The sequence below is a fragment of the Crocodylus siamensis genome, chromosome 1, assembly GCF_052110815.1.
Source record: "Crocodylus siamensis isolate JL-2025a chromosome 1, ASM5211081v1, whole genome shotgun sequence".
Taxonomy (NCBI): Eukaryota; Metazoa; Chordata; order Crocodylia; family Crocodylidae; genus Crocodylus; species Crocodylus siamensis.
In genome coordinates, this window is record NC_143395.1 from 225,614,875 (window position 1) to 225,626,545 (window position 11,671).

Below are 11,671 nucleotides of genomic sequence, written 5' to 3' on the forward strand. Positions count from 1 at the left end.
CTGGCAGCAGCAAACCTCCAGCCATTGCTTCTGCACTGTGTATCACCACTGCTGATCTGCCTTCTGCTGCCAGAGCTGGAGCCCCTATTGGGATTTTGCAGGATACAGGAGGAAGAGAGACAGGGGAAGGGGACGGGAGGGTGAAGCATCCCCTCTGGCTCCATTCCAGCAACCTTCATTAGATAATGCCAAGGCCTATGCCCTGCTCACCCACCCATCAATACACTACTGGGTTGCAGGTCAATCCATGGATTAGTCTGAAAGATTACATTACTTTTTGCTAGAGAAGCTTAAAGTTGCCTCCAGAATTCATAATAGATGGATTCAATTTTCATTTCTGCCAGATTTGCAGTGTAGCCCCTGGATGAGTTATTTGATCCCTTTATCTGAATTCCTTGTCCATGTATTTCTACAGTAGCTAGCACAATGCAATAAACTTTTGGATGGGACCTCCAGGTTCTACTGTAATCCTGACTGAAATAATCAAGTAGTCTGATTCCCAGGCTTTTGCCCTGTTTACTAAAAAGCACTTTCTCCTGGAGACAGAAACAGAAGCTGAGTCATGACTGCCTATTTCCTTCCAGAGATTAGAATAGGGTCCAGGAGTCCTGAATCCCTGTCTCCGAGCACTGGGCAACATTCCTTCTGCATTGTTTCTGTCCATTATTCGCATGCTTTCACATTTTTTCTAGGTATTTTGATGGCATTTACCAGGGATGACCTCATCTTATTTAAACTCCCAGATTTTGTGGAAGTCACAGACCCATCTCTGTTAACTACTTTATTGAGGATTAACATCACACACAGTAGAGAACAGCAAAATATATGTATCCTTTAGGCTATTTAGCTTGCTTTGTTTGCATGGAATAAAGTCCAAGTATTGACATTTTACCAGTTCTAGAGAATACTGACAAGGAGGCTGCTATAAGTATCCACAGTGTTGTCTCTGCTGAGGAAGTGCTGCACTTTCTTTTGAAGCATCTGTTGAGTGAAATAATGAACGAGTAAGCTTTTGACTAAATTCTTAGTACATTGTTGTCCTTCTGGCTAATGTTGCATTGTGTGATTATTTAGTGAGTTCTGTCATTTCCGTCCAAGCCGAATATTTTTAGCACAAACAGTGTGGTTTGCTCCCTTCAAAGGGCACAGGGTCTAGCTCTGGGAGGGCAGCAGTGAGCAATTAAATTTTAACAAAGACATGCCATTCTTTTTCCATATGTGTTGCACCAGAGTTCAGTTTTGAAAGATAAGTTGTAGTACTAGTTACCAAGTCAATCAGTGTATAGAGAAAACTTCTTTCTTAACCTTTCTGCCTGTTTCTCCAGTTCTTCACTTTACTCCAACTGCTAGTTAGTGATTTGAAAAAAGTATTTGGTCACTCCATAGACCTGCAATCAAGGAGTGTGAGAAGTTGAAAGTAATGCTTTCAGTTGTCTTAAGGTGAATTTAACACAAGTGAAAGATGCTAGAATAACAGGTCTGGATCTCAGAAATTCTATTTTTCCACATACCCTCGGTGCAGCATGTGTAAGTGGATATGAATGATTCCACCTCATGGTCCCATTAATGCAACTCACTTCTGACCGCTCACAGAGGTGCACGGGCAGTTTAACTTTCCAGACCTGTTCAATAGTTGACCTTTCTAGTAGTAGCAAGGCTGCAATTTGCTGCCAAATTTGTTGCTTCGTTAGCCAACAGAATCAGGAAGCTGCATGAGGAAAGGAGGCTGACATTTTCCTGATTCTATTATAGTTTTTAATTGGCACGTAATCCTATTTTTTTTTTACTTGCAGAAGTAGCAGAACCTTAAGGCTTGAGTATAATTATTTGGAAGGTGCTAACACATGAGTGTTCAAATGTGTCTTAGCCTATGTAGATAAAAGGTGCATATTTCAATACAAGAGTTTAACACAAATTCAGCTAGTTAAGTGACATGGTTTAGCTAACAGCTTCCAAATTCTGAGCTGGAAAAAGCATTCATGTTAATTTTCTTTGGATGAAGCTGATATCTTTTATTAGATTAACCTAAATAGTTGGAAAAAATGTTCTTAGCAAGCTTTCAGGTTTAAAAACCCTTTGTCAGGCTGAGGAAGCATCTACAGATGGTCTGTGCTCTTCCTGGATGGAGTGGTAAAGCAGCCAGAGGCCAGTAGGTATGCAAGAAGGCCAGTCAGTGAAGATTTACCAACTATTTAAGTTGGTCTAATAAAAGATATCAGATTCACCCAAAGAACCTTGTCTGCCTATGTCCTTAGACCAACATGGCTACAACCTACACCCCTGTATTCATGTTAATTTCTAACTTAACAACAAATGATTAATGAACTTCATTTTATATGTTAGGGATAACGTTTGAGATATCTGCTGCTAGTAATTATTATTAATTACGAACATTTAGACTGAGAGCATCTAAGGATACATCTTTACTGTGGTGGCAGGGTGCTCAGTCATACTGCTAAGGAAATAAACCTTATCTATTCATTTTGGCTCCATGAACATCAGCCCTACAAATGAGGTGGTCAGAATGTCTTAAGTGCATTCCAAACCATCATCTTTCAGCACTTGAGAAACTCAAGCCTTGAGCAAGGTGCCTACAATGCTTCCAGGATGCTCTCCCTGCCTTATTTCCAGGGAGAATGCAACTTCATGAACAAGTGTGCTGCTGCTAATATAAGACAGAGCAAGTGAAAAAATCCTCACTTTAGCGAGCACAATTGAGCCTAATGCAATTTTCAGTCTTTTTATGACTGTGACTACAGCCCACCTTTGCTTTCAATCATAGCCCTCTCAATCCCTTTTCACAAGCAATGGAAATCTCTTATCGTTAGAAATTACCAGTTACACCACTTAACCTTAGGCAGCATGAATTAGGGCCAGATCTATTGCCCACCAGTCAAAGGCAAAGCTCTTGCTGGCTTCAGCAGTTGTTGGATCAGAATACCAATGAGCTAGCCCTGAGGCCTCAAGAGCACGTATGCATGTTTGCTTCAAGACGAGCTTGGTGTCCTACCTCTTTGGAGAGGTGAGACAGGTCATTTACCTTATCTCTGCCTACTCTCTCCCTACCCCAGACTGGTAAAAAGAGTTAAGGACTCTCTCTCTGTCACATGGATCATTTTCCCCCAGAGAATCTCTTACAGAAGCAGCAGGAGCAACTGTTTTTACCAAAAGCTGTAAGAACAAGTGTCTAGGAAGCCCCATTAGGAAGATGTATAAGTTCTTCACCCTCCAGTGAGGAAGAACGAAAAATATCTTGGAAAATCTGTAGTAGCTGGTGAATATTAGATCCAGGCAAATATGCAGTCAATACTCCTGAACCAACTTTTCTATGGCTTGCATATTAAAAGGCTAAGGAGATCTTAAAGAGACATACAACACTAGATAACTCAATATGAAAGAAATGCAAATAAATGAATTTATTTGAAAGAAAAAGGGTTGTTTCTGAAACTTAAAAAGTTAGGTCTATTCTTCTTATTACTTGTGCCCTAATAATGCTTGAAGGCTGTGACTAATATCAGGCCCTATTGTGCTAGATGCTATATGTGCTGAAATGCCTCAAATAGTGTATAGTCTAATTAAGCATAACAAATGACAAAAGGAAGAGGAAGCAGATGCCAAGAGAAGTGAAATGAGTTGCTTAAGTTTATGCAGTAGGTCAGCTACAGATAGAAACAGAACCAAAATTTCCCGAGTCCCAGTCAAGTACCCTGTCCTCTAAATAAATCATACCGCATCCTCATTGTTTTAAATCTGGATAGATAGCAGAAAAGTAAATACATATTAATAGACCCAAATCAGTTAGCACAACCTTGACAGAGTAACTGTGGTAATAAAAAAAAAAAAAAGGGTAATTTATGTGATAGAGATTGCCAGCCCAGGTGTATCGCTCAGATCTCAAAGCAGCTGTTTTCCAAACTAGCATGCTGACAAAACAGAAGAAAAGAACAAAGCAAGTCATTTTGGTGGTATCCAGACTTGTCAGCAGGATCTCTCTTTCCTTGGAGCTGTTTGGAAACTGTCATCCCTTTTTCTTTTTTGCTTTGCGTCCCCCACACTTCCCCTTTCTCTCCTCCCCCTTCCCTTTCTTTTTTCTGCCCCTCACTTTTCCAACATAGCCAATGTTGGCAGGTTCTTCTTTTGATTCTGGACTAAAATCAAACAAAATAAACAAAACCCAGAAGCACCCCGAACATATGTTGTGCTTACTGGGCACATCTACAAGTGTGCTTTAATGTGCAGTAGCCTATTCTATTGTGTATTAAAGTGTCACATCAAAAACAGTGCTAATATCCTAATGCACAGTAGAATGAGTCTACTGTGCATTAAGCATCAGTAAAACGGTATTCGCTTTTGCAACTGTGTTAGGTCAGCCTAATGTGTCATTACGTAGTACCTCCTATTAGAGGTACTAAACTTATTGCACATATAGACATGCCCAGTTACTTTACTTGTTTCTAGTTTTTAGCCAAGTAAGCCCTTATGAAATCTTTAGACTAAATACTTTGAGGCAAATATTGTCCATTTTGCTGCATGTTTGTAGAGCACCTGCCACAAAATGTCCATTACTAGTGCTACCTCAGAACAAACAATAGCAGCAATGCCTTCACATGTCACCATCATCATTTCATCTGGAAGAACCCCAAACCTAGGTCAGTTGGGAAACTGGTTTTCAATCCTCGAGGAACATTTTAATTGACAACAACAACAAACATAACTTTTTTCCTGTTTTCACTAAAACTTTTTTTTCAACATTTTCTCCTATTTTCACTGAAAACCTGTCAATCTAAAACCCAAACCAGAAAAACTATTGTTTTAAGCCCAGAGATTTTGGCCTTTGATTGCCAGGAAATGAGGTGTTCTGCTGAAACAAAACAATTGTCAACAGGACATCTCTTTTCCCAAGATATTGTGTTTGGAAAAAAAGCCCTTTTTTCCTTCAAAAGTGGATTTTGATTGAAAATTTTTGACCAGCCCTATAGACGGAGCATATCCCAGTTTTGGAAAACATGAAATTAATCAGCTGTTTAATATTGCACAGCAGTCATTCATAGCCTTATAGGATAAGCAATACAGAATAATATTGGTTTAGGCAGGCAAATGTCTGGCCCCATTTAGCAAAGAAAAGCTTTAAGCAAGGGATCAGTTCCACTGCAACTACTCTTGGGCCTAAATGCTTTGCAGGACTGGAGATTAAATTAGAAATTACCTAGCTATTGGAGCAAGTACTCACACTGGGGGAAAAAAATCATGCAATATTTGGCAGAAGAGAAGGAAAGTAAAAAACCCTGAAACCCATGATTTGAAGGTATACTGTGTAAAGAAAACAAAAGGGCCATGTTGAATATACTAGGCAACTTGGTAACTTGCTTGGAATAGTCCTGAAATTAATGGCAGAACAGCTGCAAGCTGAGAGGGCAGTGGTGCTTGCAAGCCTTTTGCTGGAGTTTAAGCAATGGTGTTGACAGTGGCGTTGGGAAATGAGTTGTGAAAATGATAGCAGACAGCAGGCTGGAATTTGAAGAGGACAAAAGAATATTTTGCTTGCTTTTACATCATACCTGGATCAATATTTTATTCTGTTCTTTTCATGCTGTGAATGCACTGGCCGTTGTCTGTTTTGTCATAAAAATTATTGTTTTACCAAATTCAGATGGTTCAGCTAAGTGGCAGAAGCCCAGCTGAGTAGCAGCAAGTATTGCCTTTGTTAAACTTTGACAGACAGGAATAATGTTGCCAAATGTTGTTGTGCCTCATTCCAGAATTTCCAACTCAGCACTTTGAAAAACCTATGTTATTCAGTGACACTAGTGGACACTTTTTTTGTGTTTTACACTGCAGTTTTTTAAAGGCAAACAATAGAGCATGTCATTGCCTGACACAGTTCTTCTCTATCACTTGATACAGCTGGTTGGCAACAGCCAGTGGGCAGAAGTTGCCTGAGGTCTATTTCACATTTGTTTCCCACCTGCTTGGACTTTCTATCCCAGTCTTTTATTTAATTTTTAGGGAGTCGAGACTCCCCAGGCCAGACATACAAGGAAGAACTGGCATATCTCAAATTGCATTCATTTATCTATTCCTTCCTGTTTATGGAACTTTCTTCAGATCCACACATTTAATGTAATTATTTTTTCCATTATTCTTGTGGCAGCAAAGCTACATTCAGGTTTCAAAGGAACTATAGTCACACTGGAGGATCATTAACTCATTTGGTTACTGAGAAACCTTTCCTTGATGCAATATTTCTAAGGTCCTCTAGGGTTTTGAATATTGGAAGCACAAATACAGTGTTATAAGACAAAAGTTGAAACATAGATGCCACAGTGAGTTACAACATTAGCATTTCACTGCTGCTGGCTGGGTCCACACCTGGTAAGTGTCCCAATGAAACAAGGTAAGTGATGTAAACCTATGCTAGGTACTAACATTATACCTATCCTATTTGTCCTTTCAGTAACCAAACTAAAAAAAAAAAAAATTATTCATGCAGCTCAACCTTTTTTCTCATACTATATAATGTATACTACGCTACCTGTAATAGTTTGCAGGAAAAAAAAATGTCTCAGTTGAGACTAGATACTAAACGTGTTTCTTCCTAAATAATGAGAAATACAACTAAATTTGCGGGGAAAAGTTGAGCTGACTGATGTTAGAACTGGAGACATTCTGGTCTTCTCCATTTTTAAGCAGGGACACTGAGTCAGTTCATATTTTATGATAGTTGGGTTATGTCCATTGTTGACTAGGGCTAATTACAGACATTCAAAAAGTGCTAGGCGGAGGCTTTTTATTGTGGTTTACTTAAAGCTCTTTAAGTTAGAGCATAAGCAAACCAAACAGATATTCACTGGTGTGGGGCGAGGCTCAGAACCTGCTTATCCTGCCTACTTGGGGTGTTACTGCATGCCTCTCAAGTTTAGTGCCAGCAGAATCTATGTATTCCTGTACTTACAGTTGTGGCTTATGAAAATGATATCTATTTTATTACCTGCAACAGATTTTTTTTTCCCAGCAAAATGAATAAATGAAAAAAAAATAAAAAAAATCAATCAATCAATTTGGGTAGAACTAAACATTTCGTTTTACTTTAAATATTTAATTTTGGTTTAGGGATATTTACCTTAAAACAGATTTAGGTCAATTATGGAATAAAATAATTTTAATTTATAAAATTGAAATGAAACACTTCAGTATTTTGCAATTCTGCTATTTGTCAAAACTTTTGACTAGTTTTAATCCAAATTCACATAGTGTTTTGGTCTCCAGAAACCTTATTTTTTTGGAATATTCTCTGATCACGGAAAAATAAATTCACCCATCTCTAATAAAATGCCCCAAATAATGGTTATTAATGAAATGACAGGGGCCAGCTGGTCTATTTTTTTTTCAGCTAATAAAATATATATCATTTTCATAAGTCACAACTGTAAGTAGAGGAATACATCAATTCTGCTAGCACTGAATTTTAGATAAAGTAAAACAAGTTTCCCATTTACTCACTGTGCCGGATGCATCCAGTACTGTTGTTCATTTTATGAAAGGGGAAGAGGAGGGAGAGAAATGGTTTCTGACTCATTGCAGGAGTCTTTGGAGCATTAAGTGTAAATTAAAACATCTGCTTTCAAAGGAAGAAGGCCTGATTAAATAAGTATGGAGCCCTTGGCACCTCTCAGATTACAAAGCCTGGCATTAGGCAGGGCAGACTAACTTTTGTGCTGCTGTTTTATTATATTTTTAGTCTGTCTTCAGTGTTAACTAGGTTCTGACAGAAGCAAGATTCAGATGGCTCATTTTTATAGTCATTATAACATGGACTCCTGAGAGGCCAGCTATAGGGTGTACATCCTGATGCAGTATTGCATGGGGAGAGAGAGTTTAATAGCATTTCTTGCCCATTATACAGAACTAGACTACAATGATTGTGGCTTCAGTCTATTAAAAATTCATATTTTGAATTGCTGTGATTTGATCCTCATTTATACAGCAAAATGTGAGCTCTTCCAGGGCAGCGTGCTTGCAGTCACACAGACACCCTAACTGGCTGATAAACATCTGCTCCCAACAGTTAGCAAGAAAAAGCAGAGAATGGTGTTTCTAATAGCTAGTTTCCTCAAGCACTTACTTAAGCAACTGTCTCAGGTGCCAAATCTATCTGTTTTGCTTCATTTAGAACAGTATATACAGCTATGGATACTGCCTTAATGCTGGTGAAGAGCAACTGCTTCTTGTATATATACCTGATTGATCAAGAACAGGGACTGGATCTAGAATTAAACAAAGGGCAGGTATTTTTGGAGGGGTCAGGGAGGGAGGACTCACAAGTCCATAGCAGGTATGCTACTAACTCTTTCGTGGAATTTTTTTTTTTTTTTGGGGCGGGGGGCGGTTAAGGGCTCCAAATCTTGAGGACATATGATTGCACAATAACCTCAGGTTCTAGTTCTCCTGGTTGGGCAAAAACTGAGAAATGGCCCCTAAAGTTTCAAAACCCAGAAGCCAAGGTCTGGTCTATACTACTAAGATCTGCTGATAGTTCTGCCATCAAGCCTACACTGAAAGATCCCCTGTGGCAGAAGAATGTTTTCTGCTGTTAGTGACACTGCTTCTTTCACTATCTAGCAACCTGGGGAAGGCCCAGACACTTCATCAGCTGATATAGTGCTTTAGGCAGAGGGCGTCCTCCCAGAACACAATTCCCACTCTGGGGACACAACTGCATTTGAGTAGCCACAAAGAGCCACCAATAGTCTGTAGCTACATTGTGCTCCAGTAACTAAGGGATGATGCCTGCAGAGCCAGGTGAGCAAAAACCAGGCCCAAATCACATTATTTTTAAGACATCATCATGAGTTTGTGGTCCTGATTCATGATTCTGAAATACTTACAGGCACTAGGGACAGAAGTTACACATAAACCAGTTTAAGTGATCAGAAACTGGTTTAAACCTGTAACAGAACACAAACTCAGTGAACATAAACCAGTTTCAAAATGGCTGAAACTGGGTTAAGATAAACCCAGTTGACTGTACTATTGGACATAACTGATTTGGGTCAAACCAGTCCATGAAACTTCTGTCCCTGTCCCCTTCCTGGTTCAAATTAAATCACAGTCCCCCAGCATGCTTTCCAGCCCTGGGCTGGACTGAGCTGTCTACTCCAGAAAGCAGGGCTGGCCCTGCCTCTCTGCTCCCTAGCTGGAGCAGTGAGAGCTGGCTGACAAGAGGCTGGGGGGGAAGGGGTGCAAGGCTGACTGGGGATGCAGCCCAGCCTACAGCACAGGGACTGTCCCCCTCTCAGGCAAACTCTGGCAGGGGTCTGGGGCCAGGGATGGGGGCCTAATACCCCTTTGCCCACTTAAAACTTCCTGCCAGCTGCAACTGTGGACTACAAATCCCAGAGGCACCTGGAAGCAGGAAGAAAAACCCTGCAGAGTCCTGCTGATGTAATTCTGGACTGCAAATCCCATAGACCTTGGGGGCAGCAGGAAGAGAAAGTGAACACACAGCCAGAGAGGTGTGCTCTAGCATCCCCTGGCTTCTGGCCTGAGCCGCTGCAGGTCTGTGGCTGCATTTCCTGAATCAAAAGTAACTGTCTGTTCACTTCTGTTTCAATTTAATCTTTGCATCTTAAACTAATCTGCAAAGACTGAATCAATTCAGCCTTAGGCTTTTTGACTGTCTGTACCTAAACCAGGGTGGGAATTCCGTACTATAACTATCCTGGTCCATCTATAAATTATTCCTTTTCTTCCTCCTCCTGTTCTCTCGCCCCCCTCCATATTTACACTTTTGTTGTTATCCTTCGTTTAGTTAGGTAGGAATCAAATTGGTCTCCCCAGGGCTATCTGGAATTTTAGATCCGGTTGTATACATTTTATACGCTATGCTGCGTTACATTTATTTGGGGCTTTTTTGTTTCTTCACTGTGCTTTGATGTCTGCCAATAGACACTGTAAGTAAATAAACTAAAACTCTACTACAGCTGCAAAAAGAAACAGGTGTTTTTAATACAAATGAAAAAAAGTCCTGCCTTTTTAGCTTCACTTTCTTGTACTGAGATATAGAGACTGTACATGCAGTAGTACATAAGAGACACTGGTTACATGCAGACATTAGAAACATTAGAAATGTTTTTCCCCATCTTTTTGTCCCTAATCAGTTCTTTTTCTTTCCAAACCAAATCCTTTGTAACTCAAAAATACAGGAAGTATGCAACAATTTTAGTAGACTATCAGATGCCAAAGCCTAAAAACTCTATTGTGTTATGTGTACAAGGATTGGCTGGATTTCATATACAAAGAACTGGCATTGAGAGTTCTCTTTCAGAGGACAGTGAATACCAAATAAAGTGTAAAATTTGGCACTAGAATTGCAAGTGAGATATGAACATCAGAGGTGTAACCATGCAGCTGGGTACCCAGGGCAGCTGTGCCACTGCACCAGTGGTGACTTCTGGCTGCTGATGTGATTATGCAGTTATAGTAGAAGTGGGTTTTTTCTACCTCCCTCTCCTCTGAAAGTCAACACCCAGGGTGGTTGCCCTGTCTATACTACTGATGTCCATATGTTTGCCTAAGTTAGTAGAAAGGAAAATACTACTGGCTAGCACAAACAGAAAATAGTATCAATAGAAACACTGTGTACAGAATTTGCATAGACTTTTTCCTCCTCTGTCATTAGCCTAAAGTTTTCAAGAGGCCAGTTCAGATGCAGATGAGTGGAGAAATGTCAAAGGGGAATGGTGGGAGAGAGGACTGATATGGGGGCTCATGAGAGTGCTTTCCTGATACATGTCTATGGGCAGCACTCCTGGCTGACTTGTGCCTCCAGAGTCTGTGTAGCTGAGACCCCCCAGGGGCCAACTGCCTACCAGGGAAGAGGGGATCTCCAGCGGCTGATTACAGCATCATCAGCAAAACCGGAAGTGCTACCAGCGCTTCTTTAATCTCGAGGGGGCGGGGGGCACTGGCCAGTGCTTCACTCAGTGCCCCCATTCCCCAGCCAGCAAGGGCCAACCTTGGGGGGTATGTGCCCTGTGCCCCCCTTACCCATTGCCTATGGCAGTACTCTTACACTTCAGTGTAGTTCACTGTCAGACTCCATCAGTTACTTATGCAATGCAGGAAAAGATAACACGTTCCCTGGAAACTTGACTCAGCATGTTGGTCCTATTATTGGTTTTTCACACTTATTTAAAAAATAATTGGGTTGCTTCAATAATTCAAGCACTCTTTTCTCTTTAGTTATGGGGTCCTGTACATGGCAACAGAATTTCAATAATACCCATCACAGCTTTGAAAACTGAAGAGAGGAAAATGCATTCCACCTAATGTTATACCTGTATTTATTGCCAGGCCTGCAGTTTAAGTGCAAAAGAAGGCTGCTTGTTCATCCCAGGGATCTTTTACATTAAAAATAAAGACGAGCCAGACCTATGGGGGCTGGTCTTTTCTTCATAAAACAGTGTTTTGGAAACACAATACTTTTGATTGCTCATTTTAGGATTTTTTTTTTTTATGGATTATCCCAATTACCATTCAGTCTTGCCCTAATCAGCCATTTGGTCTCTTGATCAACTGCACCACCAAACCTGCATCTTGGCTAAACCTGGTTTACTGAATTCCACCACAGGTTTAACAACTATCATTCCTCAACCAAACTTTCTCTGGAATA

General features: G+C 40.4%; 1 long non-coding RNA gene across 2 annotated transcripts; it reads left to right on the top strand.

Annotated features, from left to right (window-relative positions):
• The first annotated feature begins 6,282 nt into the window (after positions 1-6,282).
• LOC149874223 (uncharacterized) lies at positions 6,283-11,459 on the top strand. Of its 2 annotated transcripts, none has more exons than XR_016439906.1 (2): positions 6,283-6,372; positions 11,242-11,459. It is a non-coding gene; the product is annotated as an uncharacterized LOC149874223 (long non-coding RNA). The 2 variants fall into 2 exon arrangements; XR_016439907.1 differs by having other exon boundaries at positions 6,314-6,394.
• Positions 11,460-11,671: the final 212 nt, after the last annotated feature.